Source organism: Panulirus ornatus, chromosome 19 (assembly GCF_036320965.1).
Source record: "Panulirus ornatus isolate Po-2019 chromosome 19, ASM3632096v1, whole genome shotgun sequence".
Lineage (NCBI taxonomy): Eukaryota > Metazoa > Arthropoda > Malacostraca > Decapoda > Palinuridae > Panulirus > Panulirus ornatus.
This window is the reverse complement of record NC_092242.1, coordinates 12673873-12697662: the sequence shown is the minus strand read 5'-3', so window position 1 is coordinate 12697662 and position 23790 is coordinate 12673873. Positions and strand designations below refer to the sequence as shown.

Below are 23790 nucleotides of genomic sequence, written 5' to 3'. Positions count from 1 at the left end.
ATATATATATATATATATATATATATATATATATATATATATATATATATATATATATATATATATATATATATATATATGAGTCCACGGGGAAATGAAACACGATAAGTTCCCAAGTGCACTTTCGTGTAATGATCACATCATCAGGGGATATACACGAAAGACATATAATAGTCAGCTGGTAAATACAACGACAAAAGACAAACACAGACATGACCATGGTCGTCTCACGACAAGGAATAACATCCCAGGTTCTAGGAAGGTGCAGTATACACCAAGCACTGTGGCCTGGCTCACCCTGGCTACTTCCTCCGCCGAACGTTATAGAAAACGACGTGATGCCATCTTTAAAGCACAGAGGCCTCCCCCCCAACCCCGACCCACCCACCCGAGTGTGGATGCCCTCCTACCCTAACCCACTCTCACTCCCTCTACCTCTCTCTGTGGGTGTGTGATCACCGGGGTCATAACCACCCAACGCTCTCTCTGTATTATTGAGGATGTTACAAACAGAAGACTAGTGGGGTGGGTGGGTGGGTGAGTACCATCCTTACCGGTGATAACGTTCTAAATGAGACGGTCAGCTGACCATTACGGTCATAACATGACAGTGGTGGTAATGTCTCTAATTGTCCTCGAAGTCCACACACACACACACACAACCCACACACACACACACACACACACACACACACATTTATCATCTTACACTCTGGCACACACACAAACACAAACACACACATACACACACCACTGCCAGTATGAACCACGAGCAGCGAGCAGCCCTAAGCAGCGTTCAACAGCTTGGTCGATCGAAGCCCCCCCAAATCAGCAGCCTTACACAACCCTTAGCAGCTGTTGCTGTGGTGGCAACAAGCCATCCCAATCCAACGTAAGGTAATATACTCACGAATGCATCAACTTGGGGTATGATAGCCGCCATCAAGACACCACAACCACCCCATGGCATTATCTAAATCCTCCTCAACCAAAGCTTTCGGATCCTTTTTTTTTACTCTTATCGCAAAACACACACAAAACGGGTCGCCCCTCAACACAGGATCAAACCCTACGTGACACTACTGGGATCCATCCTCCCCACACAAACACCCACGAAACATAATATCCACCTTCAGGTTCATCCCACGTTAAGCTTCAACGTGCGTTCGTAAACCCTACGTGAACCTTTACCATTTTGGTCGACTATGAAGGCGGACATCAACAGCTCGGTCTGGGACCAACCAACCAGCCAGCACCCCTCCTCCTCCTCCTCCTCTGATCAATCAGGCTATTTGGGGCCGCGGCCCGAACACCTACACACCCGCTTCAGCCTGATTAATCAAGTGCATTTTTTGTATGTATTTGAAGAATAAGCTCTTTGGCTTTGTCCACTACGTGAGCCATAGCGCTTTAAGCAGTTTCCCATAGAGAGTGGACAGTGATGGCCCTTGGATTTTAAATTGTTTTCTTTCACTGTTTAAGACAGTTTGATCTGAGGCTTCCTAATCTGTAGTGTTGTTAGGGACTGAGTCTGGCCCAGGTTGGAATACCTTTCGTATGCCTTTCGCTGGTTTCGGAAGCCGTCCTCAGCCAGCCCGACTCGCTTCTCTAAACCGCTCGTTCCCTCCTCATTTTTCTCCCCCTCTCTCTCTCTCTTTTTGGAGTCGGGCTACGTGAGTCAGTTTTACACTCTCTAACATTACGCCACAGTGCAGGTCCTCTCTCTCTCTCTCTCTCTCTCTCTCTCTCTCTCTCTCTCTCTCTCTCTCTCTCTCTCTCTCTCTCCCGAGGATGTCCAGTGCACGTGCTAATGGCGTTTTGCATGTCTCAGAAAATGAGACCCGAGCTCAGAGGGTGAGGCCCCTGGAGCACAATACATGGGTATGGTGCAGACGGCCATCCCCGAGGTTCCTGCCTCCCAAACATGCTGGAACCTCCTCCCACATACGTGACTGCCTCCCGGTCTACCCATGTCCGAGTGGCTACCTGTCTACCCACACATGACTGACTCCCTGTCTACCCTCACGTGACTGGCGGCTCCCTGTCTACCCACACATGAATGGCTAGTTGTCTGCCCACACATGACTGGCTCCCTGTCTACCCACACGTGACTGGCTCCCTGTCTACCCACACATAAATGGCTAGTTGTCTGCCCACACATGACTGGCTCCCTGTCTACCCACACATAAATGGCTAGCTGTCTGCCCACACATGACCCTCACGTGACTGGTGGCTCCCTGTCTACCCTCACGTGACTGGTGGCTCCCTGTCTACCCTCACGTGACTGGTGGCTTCCCTGTCTACCCACACATAAATTGGCTAGTTGTCTGCCCACACATGTCTGGCTCCCTGTCTACCCACACATAAATGGCCATCTGTCTGCCCACACATGACTGGCTCCCTCACAACCCACGCGTGAACGCCTCCCGTCCCACATCACCCCTGCGCTCTCCTTCCCCTCCCTCACTGGGTCCCCCAACACCAGCACCTACAGCAGGGGTCCTCCCCTCTCCCCTCAGATATGACCTCCTCGGGGGCTGATCCCCAGGTACAGCGGGGAGTCGTACGCGGTAATGTGCTTATTACAGCGTAGGCTCCTGCGATGTGGAGAGAGAGAGAGAGAGAGAGAGAGAGAGAGAGAGAGAGAGAGAGAGAGAGAGAGAGAGAGAGAGAGAGAGAGAGAGAGAGAGAGAGAGAGAGAGAGAGAGAGAGCACAGTCTTTGGGAGCTTCTGTGTAATCTCCCGGGGCTGGAAATAATCTCCGATACTGTAAACTAACTCCGCCGTCGGCACGATAATCTCTGGGAGCGCCAATCAAATCCCTCATTCTTCTAGCTCGCTGGTCTGGAACCGGAAATAACTTCCTGGGAGACGGTGGGAAATCCATCTCCAGCGATGGATGGGGAGAGAGAGAGAGAGAGAGAGAGAGAGAGAGAGAGAGAGAGAGAGAGAGAGAGAGAGAGAGAGAACACTTGCCGACAATGACACCCAGAGATGAAGTCCAGGGAACATGATGTCATGGGTCCGAAAGATGATGTCACATGACGTTTCTGAAGACTGTGTGATTTTGCCTTACATCACATTCTGCCCTGCAGCTTACCTTAACTTACTTTACCTTACCTTAACCTCTTTCCTTACCATAAGAAAAAAACGTCTAATGCAATCACGTGTAACAATAAAAGGCGTGTAATATCTTCTTTAATTGTAAAGACGTAAATACATTCATACATACACCATATATATATATATATATATATATATATATATATATATATATATATATATATATATATATATATATATATATATTTTTTTTTTTTTTTTTTTTTTTCAAACTATTCGCCATTTCCCGCATCAGCGAGGTTGCGCTAAGAACAGAGGACTGGGCCTTTTTCGGAATATCCTCACCTGGCCCCCTCTGTTCCTTCTTTTGGAAAATTAAAAAAAAAAACGAGAGGGGAGGATTTCCAGCCCCCCGCTCCCTCCCCTTTTAGTCGCCTTCTACGACACGCAGGGAATACGTGGGAAGTATTCTTAATCCCCTATCCCCAGGGATAATATATATATATATATATATATATATATATATATATATATATATATATATATATATATATATATATATATATATATATATATGAGTCCACGGGGAAATGAAACACGATAAGTTCCCAAGTGCACTTTCGTGTAATGATCACATCATCAGGGGATATACACGAAAGACATATAATAGTCAGTTGGTAAATACAACGACAAAAGACAAACACAGACATGACCATGGTCGTCTCACGACAAGGAATAACACCCCAGGTTCTAGGAAGGTGCAGTATACACCAAGCACTGTGGCCTGGCTCACCCTGGCTACTTCCTCCGCCGAACGTTATAGAAAACGACGTGATGCCATCTTTAAAGCACAGAGGCCTCCCCCCAAACCCCGACCCACCCACCCGAGTGTGGATGCCCTCCTACCTTAACCCACTCTCACTCCCTCTACCTCTCTCTGTGGGTGTGTGATCACCGGGGTCATAACCACCCAACGCTCTCTCTGTATTATTGAGGATGTTACAAACAGAAGACTAGTGGGGTGGGTGGGTGAGTACCATCCTTACCGGTGATAACGTTCTAAATGAGACGGTCAGCTGACCATTACGGTCATAACATCACAGTGGTGGTAATGTCTCTAATTGTCCTCGAAGACCTACAATTACCGTGAGAACTGCTGTATTTTTTTCCCCCCTTTTTACTGGAATTCCCCGTGACAAACCATCCCAAATTCTATTCCCAACTGCAACTCACCATAGTCCAAACTATCAGCTGATGTCTCGCTTCATCATCATACACTTCCAATACAACAACGTGTATTATCTGACATTCCCTACATCTCGTGGTCTGTATTTTGAGTTTCAACTCGAGCCATCAATTTCCATCAGTATACTTGCTATCCACTGTATATATATATTAGGCTAAGGATTTTACGTTATCTACCGACAGATATAATTCCATCATACTATTTACATATCTTTTGCAATCGATGCACATATTCTAAGCTGTCTTATCTATCTACATATTTCATTTTATCAACCTACTTACATAATTCATGCTTTCTTTCTACGCATAATATTTCATGCTGTCTATCTACAGGTTTTGTGCAAATCATATTCTAAAAATAAGGGCATAAACTTTTCGTTCGTTGTACTATATATATTCCTTCCACACACACACACACACACACTCGAGATAAATGAGCGTGTTGGCCTCTAGTACACACACACACACACACACACTCACACACACACACACACTCACACACACACACACACACACACACACACACACAAGGTAGACGGCTTCCGTCTCGTGCTCACGGTGACAGGTATAAGCTTATATACAACCCGACCCACCCACACAAAATGAAACAAGATCATTTTTCCCCTGATATACTTCCACGCCTCTGTCGCACAATTCCTTCCCTTACGTTCAGGAAGTTTTCCAATTCTGGCCATGTTCTCCTTATGTTTCCCAACATGTTGATTTCGAGGGATTATTTGTCCCGATTATCTTACGTATATCTTACGATGACTGAGGTTTCCTACCCCCCACAGCTGGGTGTAGGACCTGACCTTACCTTACGTCTACCTTACGATGGTTTCGGAGGTCCTCTACCCCCACAGCTGGGTCTGGGACCTTACCTTATCTTACCCATACCTTATGATGGGTTCGGAGGTCTTCTACCCCCACAGCTGGGTCTGGGACCTTACCTTATCTTACCCATACCTTACGATGGTTTCGGAGGTCTTCTACCCCAACAGCTGGGGTCTGGGACCTTACCTTACGATGGTTTCGGAGGTCTTCTACCCCCACAGCTGGGTCTGAGACATTACCTTACCTTACGTATACCTTATGATGGTTTCGGAGGTCTTCTACCCCCCACAGCTGGGTCTGAGACCATACCTTACCTTACGTATACCTTAAGATGGTTTCGGAGGTCTTCTACCCCCACAGCTGGGTCTGAGACCATACCTTACCTTACGTATACCTTAAGATGGTTTCGGAGGTCTTCTACCCCCCACAGCTGGGTCTCTGACCAATCTGTCGTGTTGCTCCTCTGCTCAGTCAGGCTGCTGGACGCCGCGCCTACGTAACCACCACAACCTGGCTGCTCTGGTACTCCTGGTCGATGCTTACCTCAGCACTTTTCAGATCTCACGGACTGAACGGCCCGTTTTCTTTCTAATGGGTGCAAACATTATGTTCGACAATTCTTGGCCTTGCAACTCGGCCTGGGACCACGCATGACTGTGTTTGATCAACGTCAAAATTACCCGAGTACGCGTATAACCCTGTAAATAAATGATACAAAATGAAGGCCCATCCATAATCATTTTATGATTAACTACTTCAATTCCCATTAACATCGTTCATCACTCAAGTAGGAGTTAAATGGTCGTTAAATTCACGAATAAATGACAGTAAAACAGTCACGAATTATCAGAAACGTTAAGTAAAAACATGATGAGGTGCCATGCCATGTGACTAAACGAACGTTTCACTTATACCACGTACAGGTACTTAACGTCTTTAGGGAGCCACAGGTACCAGCACTTGCGTGAATGCCAAAGACGTTATACTACAGGATACGAGAGGGCTGTGCTCGAAGAACACCACCCGAAGGACAACGGACGCACCTCGTTCTGCCTAGCTCCACCAGCAGACAGCGTCACGAACGAGAAAAGTGTCCAAGACCAAATGATCCATGATCCACATTTCTACAAGGGAAGAGAATAACGAGTCACACACACAAGAGTAACGCCACAAATGATGTGACATAACACACTCTTCAGCGCCCACAGGAGATGCGTCACGCCAACGACGCCAAGATATCTCCTGGGAAGCCATCAGTAACGTCCATCAACGGGGAAAAAACCCTTGTTCACTCCACAACAGGGACACCGATCAACAAGCAGCCGCCTCGAAAGGCATCACCAACGCGCCTAACAACAGCAGTGAGGAGGAACACGTAATACCAAGACGAGGAGAGCAATAGCGTTAAAACCACCATCCTTATCTAACCGAGACCCGTCCGGCAGCCACGAGCGTGCACCACACTCTCGAGGAGAGGAGCAGCACACACACACACACACACACACACACATCCACAACAATCCACGCGCCATTATTTCACCACTATCTCTATTCCCCCATAACAAAAAAACCAACGCCTCTAACTATATACAAAAAAAAAATAATGAAAGAAAAAAAACCTCATGGCAGTGCATCGGCACCATATCATCCTTATCTCCGTCGCGCCCAAACAGACCACTCCCCTGCCACGCCCCCATCCGCCCACCGCACGATGAACGAGACACCACCACACCACCACCACCACACAACCACGCCTCCTGTAGACTACCGTGTGGCAGACGCACTCCGCCTCCTACCGTCTGCTCGCCTCTCCGGACTGGCCAGCTGTGTGGTCGAGTTCAGCATAAATACACCGCAGGCGGTGGCGTTCTGTCGGCCACTTATCCACGGGGCGCCACTGGTCTGGCTAGTCCGCCTGCCTCCTCTGTATTGTCTGAAAATAAGGTGAGTGAGGAGTCCGCCTGCACAGTCATCGTCTGGGGGAAATGTGTGTGTGTGTGTGTGTGTGTGTGTGTGTGTGTGTGTGTGTGTGTGTGTGTTCAAAAAAGGACAGCAGCTCTGGGAGTCTTGCCCTCGATCCAGCACAAGGCCTTGGGCTTTGCAGTTAATGGTCCACCCGAAAGTCCTCGGGCTCTGTGGTAGTGGATTCTGGTGACGTGTAATGTTCTATCCTGAAGGTGATCTCCGGTTCACATCATCCCACACTTGCAAAACTGATTCGTCGGTATTTCCCTCGCGTCCTCACCCTCATCAGCAGTATGTACACCTTATCTACTCCAACTGGACCCAATGGTTAATGAGTTCTCCCTCTGAACTTTACACACGACCCTTACTCTTCATTCTCTTTGACTTGCTAGCTAGCTCCCAGCTCTTCCTCTTCCAAGAGTTTCGAACATTTTGAGCTTGCACGGTCGGTCGGTCTCCATCACTTCAACGACAGGTCTGTTCTCCTCTGTTTGAATTAGTTTGAAGAGCAGCTTCCGACACGTGTCCTTTTCTTTTTCTCTTTTTTTTCTCCCACGTCTTTACTTTTTCAACCCAATGGAGGAACCTTCCATATCAGCCAGCCTGGCTGGTAATCTAGGTTTTGGACAAGCTTCATACGGGAACGCTGCGTCGAATGCCCGACGACGGCAGTCCAAAAACGTACATTCCACCCTCCTATTCCCCAAAGTTGGTGCTCGCCATAATATCAGTCCATGACAAAAATCGTATTACATAGCATCTGCTGATTTAGTATCCTGCCTCTATATCAAAATATTACGAGCAGACGATATCATTAATGTCTTCCGGCAGACAACCTCGTCGTGAACTGTCAAATCTCCCGTTTACACCTTTCCAATTAAGCCAAATGCTGGTCCTCTTTTCGTTAGCTTTCCCCTATCAAACTACTATCAATCAATTTCCTTTCCGACTCTACCCCTACCAATGAGTGACAGACCGCTGTACTGGTCTGTGACAGAGGCCTGCAGTTTTAACTGGTCATCTCGATCGCCTTTCTTAAAGTCCTGGCACAACATCTAACCTCTTTGCAACCCACCCTGGTACCGATCCCTCTTCCAGGGCGTGCTTAACCGCTATCTCAAGTGGCCTGTCAAGTGCTCCTGCACACGAGTTGAGGACGTGCGGGGCGCCAGGGATTTACCTGACGTCTAGAATCCTGCATGAACTTAATCAACACCTCAGCCATCAGCCTCACGAATGGTTCTCACGATCTGTCCCTCATCCACCCACGGAGTCACTCTGTGTCCACGGCCTTAACCAAGGCTTAGGAACCCGCGCATTACCGCCTCTCCTCACACCACCACGCCCTCCTCGCGCCCAACAACACTTCCTACTACATCAATTACCCTAATTATCTCGTCCTTTTCCCGACATTTTTTCTTCTTCTCCCGGTAAGTTAATGGAACTAGCTGAGGATTTTCTTTTCCTCTGTTCCTCTCCTTTTTCTAACCCCGCCCCCCTCCAGGTGCTTCGTATCATCCTACGGTACACCCACTCCTTCCCTACTTATACCTTTCGTATGCTGCCCGGCTGCCGTGCCCTCTACGTACATCTTCCCGATGTCCCGTATTCATGTCCCTTGGCTATTTCAAATCTTTTGAAACGCGCGCGCGCTTGAGTGTGTGTGTGTGTGTGTGTGTGTGTGTGTGTGTGTGAGAGAGAGAGAGAGAGAGAGAGAGAGAGAGAGAGAGAGAGAGAGAGAGAGAGTTGAGATACTACCACGTGAAGATAAAAAGGCCCCTTCCACCACGCATCTTAGACAGGCATGTACATCGCACGATCCTCATCACTACGCACCACTGTACGTACACACCGTCATGTTGAGCGACTTGAATCATCCACATCATACACACTCGTCAGCTACCACGGTCCTGTGGTCCCCATGTTCCTCCCTAACTTTCTGCCGTGCTTTACGACGGTACAAACCTTGAGTACGACGGGTAGGACCCTTGAGCACGACGGTACGAGCACGACAGTACGACCCTTGAGCACGACGGTACGACCCTTGAGCACGACTACGACCCTTGAGCACGATGGTGCGACCCTTGAGCACGACGGTGCGACCCTTGAGCACGATAGTGCGACCCTTGAGCGCGACGGTGCGACCCTTGAGCGCGACGGTACGACCCTTGAGCACGACGGTACGACCCTTGAGCACGACGTCACGACCCTTGAGCACGACGGTATGACCCTTGAGCACGACGGTGCGACCCTTGAGCACGACGGCGCGACCCTTGAGCGCGACGGTGCGACCCTTGAGCGCGACGGTGCGACCCTTGAGCGCGACGGTACGACCCTTGAGCACGACGGTGCGACCCTTGGGCACGACGTTATGACCCTTGAGCACGACGGTACGACCCTTGAGCACGAAGGGTGCGACCACTGGATATAATTTATGGCCTGGCCATTGACCTGACCTTCTAAAGCCAGATCAAAGACCAAGGTCATCATATCCAAGGTGTACCGTTATGTTTTTCAGGGTCGTAAGCCTCGTGGTTAAGGATAGTGTACCCACGTGCTCAGGGATCGTACCGTCGTGTTCAAGGATTGTACCGTCGTGTTCAAGGATTGTACCATCGTGTTCAAGGATTGTACCATAGTGTTCAAGGATCGTAACATCGTGATCGAGGATCGTACCGTCGTGTTCAAGGATTGTACCATCGTGTTCAAGGATTGTACCATAGTGTTCAAGGATCGTAACGTCGTGATCGAGGATCGTACCGTCGTGTTCAAGGATTGTACCATCGTGTTCAAGGATTGTACCATAGTGTTCAAGGATCGTAACGTCGTGATCGAGGATCGTACCGTCGTGTTCAAGGATTGTACCATCGTGTTCAAGGATTGTACCATAGTGTTCAAGGATCGTAACATCGTGATCGAGGATCGCACCGTCGTGTTTAAGGATCGTGACGTCGTGTTCAAGGAGTTTACACACTATGAACATGTTCCTAGTGTGAACCTACATGAAAGTTACCAAGACCTGTAACGTGACATTGATTTTCAAAGAGGTACTCCTAATATATATATATATATATATATATATATATATATATATATTCTTTCTTTCTTTCATACTATTCGCCATTTCCCGCATTAGCGAGGTAGCGTTAAGAACAGAGGACTGGGCCTTTTAGGGAATATCCTCACCAGGCCCCCTTCTCTGTTCCTTCTTTTGGAAAATAAAAAAGAAAAAAAAAATTGAGAGGGGAGGATTTCCAGCCCCCCGCTCCCTTCCCTTTTAGTCGCCTTCTACGACACGCAGGGAATACGTGGGGGGCTGGAAGTCCTCCCCTCTCGTTTTTTTTTTTTTTTTTTTTTTTTTTTAATTTTCCAAAAGAAGGAACAGAGAATTGGGCCAGGTGAGGGTATTCCCTCAAAGGCCCAGTCCTCTGTTCTTAACGCTACCTCGCTAATGCGGGATATGGCGAATAGTTTGAAAGAAAGAAAAAGATATATATATATATATATATATATATATATATATATATATATATATATATATATATATATATATATATATATATATATATAACAGTTCCATCCGAAACTTCTGGGCTGAAATCTCAGGGGAAACATAAGAGCTGATGTACAGTTTACCGAGTGATCCAGAAAGGTTGGAGATTACACGCCAATGTTGGCTTGGTCCACACGACGCTGCTCCTGGGATCAAACAAGTTTCGCACCGGTTCAAAAGAAAGCAGGAGGAGGAGGAGGATGAGGAGGAAGGTCTTCGAGCCGAAAAATCTAATGGTGCTTGGCTTTCTGCTTTCATGTTCTTGCTGACACCTACGAACGACATTAAGGCAAGCATTATATATATATATATATATATATATATATATATATATATATATATATATATATATATATATATATATATCCATTTCCCTGAAAGTCATTGCGTCCTCAAGTCGCACCCACGTTAACTCCCGACGTAAAAGTGTCACTCAAAGTGGCAATTAAGCAAGTCATATCCATTGTTCTCAGGTGACTAGAGTGGGCCAACTGCTCTGACCTCTTGGTTATGACGATCTGACCCTTGACTCTCCCATATATACATAACCTGTTTTCGTATTACACCTCGGCCGAGAAGGACGGACAGAATGCCTCCGTTGCTCAACTATGGCCCTCAAATCATGCCAAAAGTCCTGCCTCACTGTAGTTACCAATGCCTCTGTTGCTCAACTATGGCCCACAAGTCATGCCAAAAGTCCTGCCTCACTGTAGTTACCAATGCCTCTGTTGCTCAACTATGGCCCACAAATCATGCCAAAAGTCCTGCCTCACTGTAGTTACCAATGCCTCTGTTGCTCAACTATGGCCCACAAATCATGTCAAAAGTCCTGCCTCACTGTAGTTACCAATGCCTCTGTTGCTCAACTATGACCCACAAATCATGCCAAAAGTCCTGCCTCACTGTAGTTACCAATGCCTCTGTTGCTCAACTATGGCCCACAAATCATGCCAAAAGTCCTACCTCACTGTAGTTACCCTGTTGTCATTATAAGGTAAAGCCTCTTCAACTCATCTAACATGTAAATAACGCTGAGAGAGTCGGAGTCCAGTTTGATAAGTTGGCCATGGACGGTGTTGGATTATTCATAGTGGATATCGCAGGGATGAGGCTCCCAGCTCGGACCAGTGCTTACTGGGGAGGACCCGGCCCACACCAGTGGTTGCAGGGAGGAGGACCCGGCCCAGACCAGCTGTTGTGGGGAGGAGGACCCGGCCCAGACCAGTGGTTGCAGGGAGGACCCAGCGCAGACCAGCTACTACAGGGAGGAGGACCCGGCCCAGACCAGTGGTTGTAGGGTGGACCCAGTGCATACCAGCTGTTGCAGGGAGGAGGACCCGGCCCAGACCAGTTGTTGCAAGGGGGGAGGACCGAGTGCAGACCAGTGGTTGTAGGGAGGACCCAGCACAGACCAGTGGTTGCAGGAAGGATCCGGCTGGGAGCAGCGGGGAAAGACAGATATGCAGCATGAAAAACGAGAAAGGAAAGGTGATAAAGAAGATCACAGGAAAGGCGAGAAAAGAATAAAACAACCGAGAAGAAATAATGAGGGAAGCAGGATGGAGGTAGAGGATGGGGAGAACGAGCGATGGAAGACATTTCAAGAAACACAAGTCAGTAGAGCGTGAAAATAAGTTAGAAACTTCAGGGAGAAAATTCACAACTAGTACTTATGGTCACAGGATAACGCACGAGAGAAAGAAAAAAGAAAGGAGCACAAGAGGGACACAAAAAAAAGCAAAAGAAAAAAGATTTAAGGGGAAAATAGTAAAAAAAAAAAAATCTTAAAAACTGAAGAAAACGAGAGAGGCAGCATCTGGAGCAGATATGGAACCGCTGGACGTCTGAACAATTCGTCGTGCGAGACGGAAAAGGATTCTAAAAATTATTCTTTTTTTGTGTGGTGCTTCACCTGACGAGACCAGGCTATGGCGACGGCAACAGGTGAGGAGCTGAACTCTCTAGCTAAGGCAGAGAGGGTGGGTGAGGAGGGACCAGGCCCGCTTGCCTAAGAGAGGTCGTGGGCTTTGTGGACTTTTTTAAGACGCAAAACTTCTTTCCTCCCTTACCTGTCCAGTTTCCATTTAAAGGAGCGGAAGCACAGGCATCCAGGGCATTAAGGCGACACCCACCGCCCCCCCGATGGATGGATCACCGGGTAATGCTAACGTGTTGAAGGTGCCGCCAATGAATACTGTGAACGGGACGCCCAGAAACGATGAGCTGTGATGCATCTGGAGGAGGATAGGGGGGTGTGTGGTGCCTAGAACGCCCTCGCAGTGATCTGATTTGCCAGTTCAAACGTCTCGCAGCTGCGAGCTCTTCGGTCGGCTCGGAATAGCAGCTGCATCGTGAGGTCTTCGGCTGGAATGTTCCGAGACACGACCAGCTCGCTTAAAATGTCACGCAGTGATGTTTAAGAGTGTCTGGCTGAACTAAGACGCGTTACTGGGCACCGCAAGTGTCTTTTCTAGTGAATCGTTGGCGCGTATTCTTCGCCTCCTCCTCCTCCTGCTCCTGCTCCCGAAGTGCAGTAATTGGTTATGATGGGAGGCAACGTCGCAGCCGGCTGCCTCCTTTGACATGCATTAATGCAATTGACGTCCAGGGAGCCTGCGACGTAGCGTGCAAATGCTACTACTAGCCACCCTTTGAGCATGAAGGCAGGCACGGGCCGTGAGCACGGCGGTACGGCCTTTGAAGCACGACAATTTGGTCTTTTAAACACAACGGTACGGCCCATCAGCACGACGGCAGGAACCTTGAAGAGGATGGTACCAGACCCATTAGGTGGCGTGCCTTGACACCTACGGGGTCGGGTCACAAGCAAGGCTCTCATACTCAAGGGTCGTTCCACGGCGCTGGAAGATCATACTTTCGCGCCAACTGTATGGATTTACGTGCTGGCTAAACTGTGTGCGCCAGGTGGTGTTCTGAGTGGCTAGTCCGTCTCGCACTGGACTCTGATTGGCTGGTGGGGGGTTATTAGCTTAAATTACCATTAAAATCCGAGAGGTATATTCTGATAGGAGTTATAGTGGCGGAGGACCTTGGCGCAGCAAAAATATACGAAAAGTTTTGATTATCTTTCTCATTATCACAAAAAATATAGGATGCCTTATGAATACCTACTGTAGACTCGAGGCTAACCTAAATCCTCCATCTAGAACCCAGCTAGATAGGTCCTCCGTTGATCATCCATGTGTGTGTGTGTGTGTGTGTGTGTGTGTGTGTGCAACCCGCACGCGTAGCGCGTTACTAAAGCTCAGATTCAGCAAGAACACTTTCTCGAAATTGTTCCAGTATTCCAGGGTTCATCAAGTACACTCTCTCGACATTGTTCCAGTATTCCAGGGCTTATCAAGTTCATCTTCTCGACAATGTTCCAGTATTCAGGATTCACTAAGTACACTTTCCCAGTATTCCAGGATTCATCAAGTACACTTTCTCGACACTGTTCCAGTATTCCAGGGTTCACTAAGTACACTTTCCCCACACTGTTCCAGTATTCCAGGATTCATCAAGTAGACTCTCCCGACATTCCTCCAGTATTCCAGGGAAGTTCCACAAGGGAAATCTGCACTACTACTATGTTTCCAGGATGTTTGGTGACCAGTCTCAGGCCCTGGACGGTGGCAACATTTCCCTCGACCAACAGCTAAATTTCCTTGGTGAAATCTGTTGGGGTTTTGCTCCTCCTCCAATCCAGTCATTAAGAGATTTTTCTAATCCAGATGAGAACCACATCTTCCAAGATTTATCTTCTTTCATGGTGTTCTTCCAGTCGAAAGGTCCACTTCCATGGATTTAACTCCGGCCTCCTTGATGGTGCAATGAATGTAGCTATCATCACCAACACCACCACCACCTCCACCTCTACACTACAGCTACCACCACACCACCAACGCTGGCGCGTAGCAACCACCACAGCACTACCCGTAGTGAGGATAATTCCAATACATGAACCATTACCTTTTGACGTAAATCGTTCCACGTCTGATAAGCATTTCGTCTGAGGATAAATTTTTGCCAACCTAAATTCAGTGACTTAGCCACACTAACAGTCTTTTTCCCTCAGATCTCATGCAAATTTCCAAATGCTGTCATGCATTACAAAACATAACAATAAGGTCTTCCATGTATCTATTTATCAACGATACTGTTCACATGACCCGTTGTAGAACGTCATCCAAGCCCTCCGGCATGACGGCTTGGCCTCTGACCTAACCCCACAAAGATCAGGTCAAAGGTCACGCCATGACATGCCCCAGGGTCGTTGTAACGTCGACCTCAAAAGGTCACGAGGCAGGACAAAGGCGATATCTCTGTAATTCAAGTCCAACGACAGCCAACGTGATGTACGCCATTCTTCCAACAACACCTGTACAGATCTCTCTCTCTCTCTCTCTCTCTCTCTCTCTCTCTCTCTCTCTCTCTCTCTCTCTCTCTCTCTCTCTCTTCAGCCATAGAGCTACGTCGAACGAGAGAAAGCCTTCCTGTTGTACATCCACCACAAAATACCTTTTTACAACGATGACTCAGCCCACGGAAGATTAATGTCCCTTAATGTTCGTACAAAGCCTTTGGGCGCGGGGGGTCGAGTCAGTGTATGCAAATAGAACGAACGCCAGCTCACATCCGCCCTTAAGGCTGGTAATAACATAAGTAGGTAAGGATTCCTGGGCCTCTTTAAGATCCTGCATGGAGTCCCTCACATCCAGCCGGCTTTTTAATCTGTAGGAGTGAGGTGCTCTGGGAGACGAGGTATAATACAACAGGACATGTTTTGAGGCTTGCTTGGGGGAGGAGAGGGACGAGGGAGGAGGAAGACTCCTCAATAAAGGTTCCCGTCGAATGGACCTAACCCCTAAGTTCGCCATGACTCACGATACCAGTAGCTGTACTTACTAACGAGTGCTTACCACGAGACTGAGAGAGAGAGAGAGAGAGAGAGAGAGAGAGAGAGAGAGAGAGAGAGAGAGAGAGAGAGAGAGAGAGAGAGAGAGAGAGAGTCAGTCTAAAAATCTTGCGCTCCAGGCTCGTCCGTGTAAGGATGGATCAGTATGCATCACAGGACCTAACTTAGCTTCTGAAGACAACGAGGGGAAAACGAAGCGTTACGCCCTCACCTCCCAACCCCGCTCGCTCGCTCGCCGGTTTTTGGAAAAGTCACCTTCGGCCAGGCTGTTCCATCCTCTCCCAGGGGCGGCGGTGTGTGTGTGTATGTGTGTGTGTGTGTGTGTGTGTGTAAGAGTCCAGTCTCGTTGAAGACCTTCATCGAACCACACAGAAGTCCATCACTGTCTTGCTGCTGGAGGTAGAGCAGCCTTGGAGCTGGAGGCGACAAGCAAAAAATGTGGAGGCTTAAACCTCACGCGGCTTGACGTGTGTGGTGTGTGATGATGATGGTCGCGCCCTGAAGAAAATGGCTATTGTGCTTTTATCAGTCCAGTTCAAAAGCAATGGCGCCTTGAAATGGGTTTCCTGGAGCAACACCAGGAGCATTCCAGGAAAGAGGGTCCGTGGCAACTATAAAAGACAAATACAAATACATAAACAGCTGTACACAAAGATGCCAAAAGTGATGAACCAGGTCCTTATACCTTGCGATTCCTAAACTGTCAACAAAAGGTCATCAGGATATGGCCCACACATCATCAGAGATGAAGATATAAGAACGAAAATACAGAACGGTGACAAAGAGAAGACCTGCTCTCAAAATAAACACAGTCAGATTCGCTTATTGGTTTTAAATTACGAGTGTGTGTGCAGGAGGGGAAAAAAAAAAAAGAGCATCAACATTATAACCTTTTGGTCGTCACGTCACTACTACATCATTTTCCACTGGAATCTACAGTCATGTGTGTCTCTCTCTCTCCCTATATATATTTCTGGCCGAATCTGTCCTTCTCATTCCGACGCAATTTGGGCAGGATAATGAGCTGGCAAAAGGGATCCAAAAGCTAACATTAATGCTGCTCACTCCGCCCCAGCCCGAACACACGCTAGGCACTGCTGAATAAGGGAAGGCCGCTGAATAAGGCACACACATACTCCGCACTCATTCGCCATTGGTATTGGCAGGGAGTAATCTTTTTTTTTTTCCCCATAGCAAGCAGGGAACATGCTTACTTCCACTCTGACAACAGCAGTGGGGGTTGTACTGGGTGTACGTGGGTGTTGGGAACTGGTGAAAGTGGCACTCATTACGTGCAACTGGTGTGAAATACTCTGGGTGTAGGTGGTATTAGGGTGTTAAAAGAGTAACTGGCACTAGTTGCGTGTGGTGCTGGGTGTAAGTGGTACGGGTTGCAAGTGGTTTAGTGGTTGTAAGGCTCCAGTGGGCGTTAGGCGGTAGCAAGTGGCTGTGGCGTTGTTAAGAACGTGTAAGTGGGTGTAAGTGGTAATGAATGTAATAGAAGTCGGGTACGGGCAGGTGTGTGTGTGTGAGATGCAGGTGGGTGTGTAAGTGTTGTTGGAGGTAAGTGAGGTGTCCTGTGTTAAGTGGTGGTGGTGGTGGTGCTGGTCGTGTACAGTGGAAGGTTAAATCAAGCTTGGATGAAGATCGTAAGAAAAAGATAAAAAAAAAGAAGAAGGCTGTATCGAGCGAATCTTCAGAACTAGACACTCCCGACCAATGACGGTAAAACAGAGCACTTAACATTTCAACTGAGAGAGAGAGAGAGAGAGAGAGAGAGAGAGAGTCAGTATCAACAACAGTCCTCAACGACCCCGGGCAAAAGTCAAAAAAAGAAAAAAGAAAAAGAAAAGAGAAACAAACTGGGAGCGACCAGCAATCGCCCGGCCCCTATTTTCCTCCGCAGCGCACACGTTAGGGAGGGAGGGAGGGAGTGAGAGAGGGAGGGAGGGAGTGAGGAAAAAAAAAAATGATTTAAATATGGCAAATCCTGGAAGGCATGAGTTCGCAATCCGTATTTTTCAAAACATTAAAAACAGCTCCTCTGTTGACGGGAGAGGCACGACACAGACCAGAACAACGTCACGGTCCAACACAAGAGGCGCCCTTAAGTACAACGAGAGAGAGAGAGAGAGAGAGAGAGAGAGAGAGAGAGAGAGAGAGAGAGAGAGAGAGAGAGAGAGAGAGAGAGAGAGAGAGAAGGGGAAGCAGTGTAAACATCTGGGGGCCAGGAACTCTGTTTTAAGGGCCACTCCACAAACGTGACGAAGACTGTGGACCAACCAGTGGATGAGGAGGAAAAAAAAATATATAAACTCACCGAACAAATATCGACACGCTATAACTGATTAGCCCTGTCCACCACACTTGCTAGGCCCGCAGGCCTAAGCCACAAAGAGCCTGACTGATCACAATGAGGGTGTGAGGGTGTGAGGGGGGTTTACGAGTGCCAGCTGGTGAAGGTGTGTCCGGCACTAACTCCAATAACACCCTACACTCACCGCCAACAGCAACACCCTACACTCACCGCCAACAGCAACACCCTACGCTCACCGCCAACAGCAACCCCTACACTCACCGCCAACAGCAACACCCTACACTCACCGCCAACACCATGCGCTCACGCAACACCTCCGGCTCTCACAGTCTCATTTCACATTTGCAGCTTCCGTTAGCTGTGGTCGCCTTTGCCTCCCTCCCTAGAGGCGCCCAGCCTTACTGCTCTTGGTTGGTGTTGGCGGTAATGGAGGTCATAATGGTGGAGAAAGGGTGGTGGGATGACGTGCTGATGAGGAGAGTGTTGGGTGTAGAGGCCGACGCCGGAGGTCGTGGTGGTGGTGGTGTGGACGATGCTGGAGGTGATGGTAGGGAAAAGCAGCGGGCAAAGGTCCCATTAGATGTAGGTGGTAGAGAGAGAGAGAGAGAGAGAGAGAGAGAGAGAGAGAGAGAGAGAGAGAGAGAGAGAGAGAGAGAGAGAGAGAGAGAGAGAGAGGGGGGGGGGGGGGCATGTGCACACATGACGTCGGGCAAACCAGACGTACACATTAAGATGATGTCAGAGGTCGTCTACCCCCTCCCTCCCCCCCAACAGGTCGGCCTAAGGCCAAGCTGTTGGTCGGTCAATCAGGCTATTCGAGGCCGCAGCCCGCAGGCCTTACGTAAGCATCACATCCTGGCTGGTCTGGCGTTAGGTGTTGCTGTTGATGTTGGTGGTGGCTTGTGTAGTATGGATGGTTACACACACACACGCTGATGCCAGAGGACACGGGTGGAAGGTGGTGCTGAGATGACTCGACAGGGGAGAGGGGGCTATTGGGCCTCGCTGATGGGTCGAGTTGGTGACAGCAAGGTGGTGATATTGGGTGGCGTGGCGGGCACTCACTGATGGCGGCGATGACTTTATGTGGCATTGGTGGTGTTCGTGTGGATGACTATCGGTGAGGCAGGTGGTCGATGATGATGGTAAATGGCACCGGATGTTTAGGGAAATCTGAAGTGTTACCAGTGCTGGAGAAGGGGTTATTATTGGCTGTGGAGACCAACCAACCAACCAGCCTCCCCTCCACAGCACAATAACCCTCCAACTTTCCCCACCACCACCACCACCACCAGCTCTCATAAGGGAACGTTATAGCGTGGGCCATCCCTCCCTCCCCACTCTGACCCATGCCCTGCCCTCAGAGCGAATCAACAACTTTCCTTAATCTCCACAAAGTTCAGGAGACGTCTGTCCCTCTGCGTGTGTGTGTGCGTGGGTTTTAAAATCCTACCGCCAACTCCCCCCCAGTGACCCTTGCCTCAGTCCAGCCTAAGATGAAAACGCAAAACCATTATTCCAAATGACTCTCCATTTCCATCGTGTAATCCGTGCGCCAGTGCTGCGACCTTATCCCCACTGGGAGGAATAGGTTCCCCGGGCATGAGTCACCCCCTATCATGAGTCACGTCCCCGGCACCACCATCACTGGGAAAAACACAATCCTCCCTCACACATCACCCCAGACATTCCTCCCACGCCTACTCCGTGCAGTTCCTCCTCGCGGATAGATTGGGGACCCCCATATCCGGCAAAAAAATGTCATACCCCGGGTGTTGAAACTACACAGACTTTCACTCGGTAAAAAACATAATCCTGGTGTTAAAACTACACAGACTTTCGAGTGACTAAAGAATATATGCTTAATCATTCTTCAAGTCGTAATGATCAACCGATAGAGTCAAAATATGTCGACCTGGTCAACGCCAGGTCAACCATGAAGTGATAAGGTCAAACAGGTCAGACTGAAGTCATGGAAAGGTCACTATGGTCAGGCTAGACCAGTCCTGAGATCACGTGAGGCCCCCTGAAATCACATTAAATGAAGTCATTACTGGCCCCAGAGTCGTTCATGAAATCGCACATTACAAAATCAACGACATTCATCTATGGCATGAGTACCTGAAGTTATACAGTAATACCAGGTCAACCTCCGCGTCACGCCGCACACGTAAAGCCATGAGGTCATCTCAGAGATAAGGAAGTGGTTGAGCTGATACAACACGGATCACTATGTATGCAAATATACGACACGACTGGCTCATTTCGTGGGATTTGTTAAGTGCCAAGAGAAAAAGGATTCTTCAGCGCTTGCCAGGAGAAAATGATTCTTCAGCGTTTTTTTTTTCTTTCACTTAAGAACAAAAAAAAATATCAAAAACTTACAATCTTAATAGAGAACTATGACAGCCAGTCAAGACGACGGCCGCTGAGCTCACGAGTGCTTGTGATGCATGACCAGGTAACCACGGCTGGATGGGAACATACTAATGACCTCTTCAGCACAACGTTACGACCCTTTGGGTACGATGACCTGGCCTTAGAGGACAGGTCAAAGGGGACCATTCATGATCGAGGATCGCTGGGCGTTGTGCTCCAAAGTCGTACCGTTGTGGTAGACGGGAAAACTTTTAAGTTCAAGCAAGAGATTCCACACGCGGTTATAAACAGTAGCGAGGCACCACCACAATACACACCAGGAAGGTCCTTCTCCATCCTGTGGCTCCAGCTTGCGGTAGGAGGTTAACAAACCTACAGCGCGACAGCAAATTTCTTCCCGGAGTCTTGAGCTTATATTCAAAGGATGACAGAAAAGGCCCTCCTCCCCCACAAAAAAAAATAATAAATGAAATAAATAACTAAATAAATCGATAAATAAAAATGAAGGGTTTACGTTATGACACAATGAGGAGGGGGAGCAATTCCACCCCCTCTTACTCGAGCAGCTCATGGCTACGCCACTCTTAAGTGCCTACGTAAACACACTTGGTTTCTAACGTGTTTCCAGCGTCACGAGAAAAAGAGAAAGAAAAACGTGAAAGGGTGATCATTAATTTCAAAATATCTATTTTAGGAAGAGTGTTTTCTTTGAAGAAATAACAACAAATGTAAGTTTATAAGTTCAGAGAAAAGCTCGAGGCATAAAGGACTGGTTATCAGACAACACATACAAGGTGGGAAAGCGGCTAGGATTACCATGGGTGGAACTAATCATCTACCAACTGCAAGAAAGCAGCAGTTTACTGACTACTTCAAGCCACTAAAAACGCTACATCCGTATACCCCGAGGCTCATGAGGCAGATGATCCCATTCCTCAAACACACACACATACTGAGGAAAGGATCCGAAGGAACCACACTGAGTCACTGGGCTACTACTACAGGAGATGCAACGCAATCATTATTACGGGAGTGTGAGGAAGACCTTGAGGCAGGACGCGGAAGATTGAAGCATATACTCACCTAGTGTAGGGCAGTAGGGAGCAGGGGGTTGCGAGAATTCCTTCGCCACCCCCAGGGGTTATCTGGGGCGCCTCATCCTCCACCCTCGCCCCCAGGGTCACACTTACACGGCTCTAGGGCGCTACTCTGGGCTCAACGACCCTTGCATAGGCACCGACAAGCTCTCCAGTCCCCGGACCTTTCTCTCTTTCTCTTTTGCTGGGATGGGACTTCGGAGGAAATGTAGAAATCCACTACTGGCTCCTCAAGTTTCAGCAGGTCCAGGGTCCCAAGACACTCAAAGTACAGGTAAAGTCCCTCACCTCTACTACATCACTCAGCAACGATACCAAGTCTTCACTGGTATTCCCGGCACACGCACGTCTCCCACTGGCCTGGACACCACCAGTCTCATGAGAAATAGCCTGAACTGCCAATCGTTCTCTGACAGTCTCACAGCACTCGATGATTTTCACTTGCTACACATAAGGTAGCTACAGTTTTGAAGACCAGTACTTAACCTGTATATGGTTCCTGCAATTCACCAATGAACTACAGAGTTTATCTTTCCCCTATGATAGTCTGGTGATTCAGTCAGGCTTGGTACGCGTTACCTGCATTCATCCACTTTAAAGAAAACTACAATATATATATATATATATATATATATATATATATATATATATATATATATATATATATATATATATATAATTCAAGATTTAAATTACATAAAAAGGACATTCTGACACCTGTGTACTTGTAGTGTACACAGCCAAACGTGAGCCGGCATCAAAATGATTGAAACACATTTAACATTCGCATTTCCTTCTGGCAACACTGTGATATTTGTCAAATTATGAGAGTACGAGTTTTACTTGAAAAATGCTAACAGAGACTATAAAAAAAAAAAAACTTTAAAGTCCCTGAGATCTAATCCATAAAATGGGCAGGATTTTGCTAGATTTTTTGAGACAACCACTGCTCTTGTTTCTGCCCGAGGTGTAGCTGCTCTTCAACCCCACGGGGCAGTGTTCCTGAGTTCGAAACACACAGTACATGAACGCACGTAATCATACCTAGTACATTCTTCAACTCTGTTCACCACCAGTGCCACCAACCGCCACTACCACCACCTAGTACCAACCCCGTGGCGTGACATCCCTAATTAAGACATCGAGGCATTTGGAAACTGCAGAACATCCTACCCTTATTAGCCTTCCTGAGGCAACTCCAGCTAACATAACACCATTTACCTGTAATCTATTTACCCAGCCTATGTTTCAAATTGCCCAACGTGTTGGAGTTTTATGACCTCAATCATTTTCCACCGAATGTATCTGGGGCTCCATCCACCGTTAACACCTCAAACATACACTAAAAGGGGTACTCATTTATATGCGTGGCCCAACGCCTATCGATAACAGTAAACAGATCCCATGCTGTAGCAAGCCTGGGTAACATGAGGCACCGTCTGCAACTCACATCTGTGTTTACACTCACTACACTCTCTCTCGCTCTCTCTCTCGCTACACTACCATACACTACAGATGTGCATCCTGAGGCAAGCCCCTAACACAGAATATCCTCCCAAGTATATCCAATACCACCCTTCCCTGCTTGTGGGTGTACCACACAACCCTGCCTTAAAGAGGGTATCCGACACAATCCACCTCCCCACATTTGGATCGCCTATATCAATCCCGTACTACTAAGAGGTACCTTACAATACCCCCTTACATTCGAAACACGTCTACAACTTTCCCCAGGATTACACATGGGTAGTAGCCCTCATTCCCTCCACACTACTGATGTGTCCTAAAGCACCTCCTCATGACATAAGGATTGCCTACATTACCCCCATACTACGAATAATGTATCCTAAACTCCCCCTGATTACATATGGGTAACCTGCACGACACTCTAACCTAAATGGAGTATCCACCACCATCTACTGTCTACGCATGGACGGCATACGCTAATTCATACTAACTCATGTCTACGCGTGGAAGGCATACGCTAATCCATACTAACTCATGTCTACGCATGGACGGTATACACTAATCCATACTAACTCATGTCTACGCATGGACGGCATACGCTAATCCATACTAACTCATGTCTACGCATGGGCGGCATACGCTAATCCATACTTAGATGATGTATCCCTAACTACCCTTACAATTGGTTACACTGTCTACATGCCATATACTTCACATGTTCGGTTCACAAGACTCCCCCAAAATATCAAATACTCTACTACATCCATCACAAGTATGGCCAATTCTACCAAAAACAATATCTGTAGGACCTAAACTACCATTAACAACACCTGTCTGGCCTAATAAACTACCTCCCGCGAAACGTATGCCCGACAATGGCCCCCTAAGGCACAAGTAAAAGCCAGACTGTGTCTCATTACACTCGTGTCAAACTACACTCACTGTAGGTGTG

At 47.8% G+C, this 23790-nt stretch overlaps 1 protein-coding gene across 6 annotated transcripts in view; it reads right to left on the bottom strand.

Annotated features, from left to right (window-relative positions):
• Positions 1 to 23790, bottom strand: part of LOC139755396 (uncharacterized protein CG43867) — a 1135206-nt gene that overhangs the window by 309636 nt on the left and 801780 nt on the right. For 2 of the 6 annotated variants that reach the window (XM_071673660.1, XM_071673662.1), the window contains exon 2: positions 21358 to 21963. The exons of 3 other annotated variants lie outside the window; for them this stretch is intronic. The gene's annotated coding sequence lies outside the window, so the exon portion shown is untranslated. Of the gene's footprint in view, positions 1 to 21357; positions 21976 to 23790 lie in introns of all 6 variants that reach the window. One more of the 6 variants, XM_071673661.1, reaches the window with a different exon arrangement.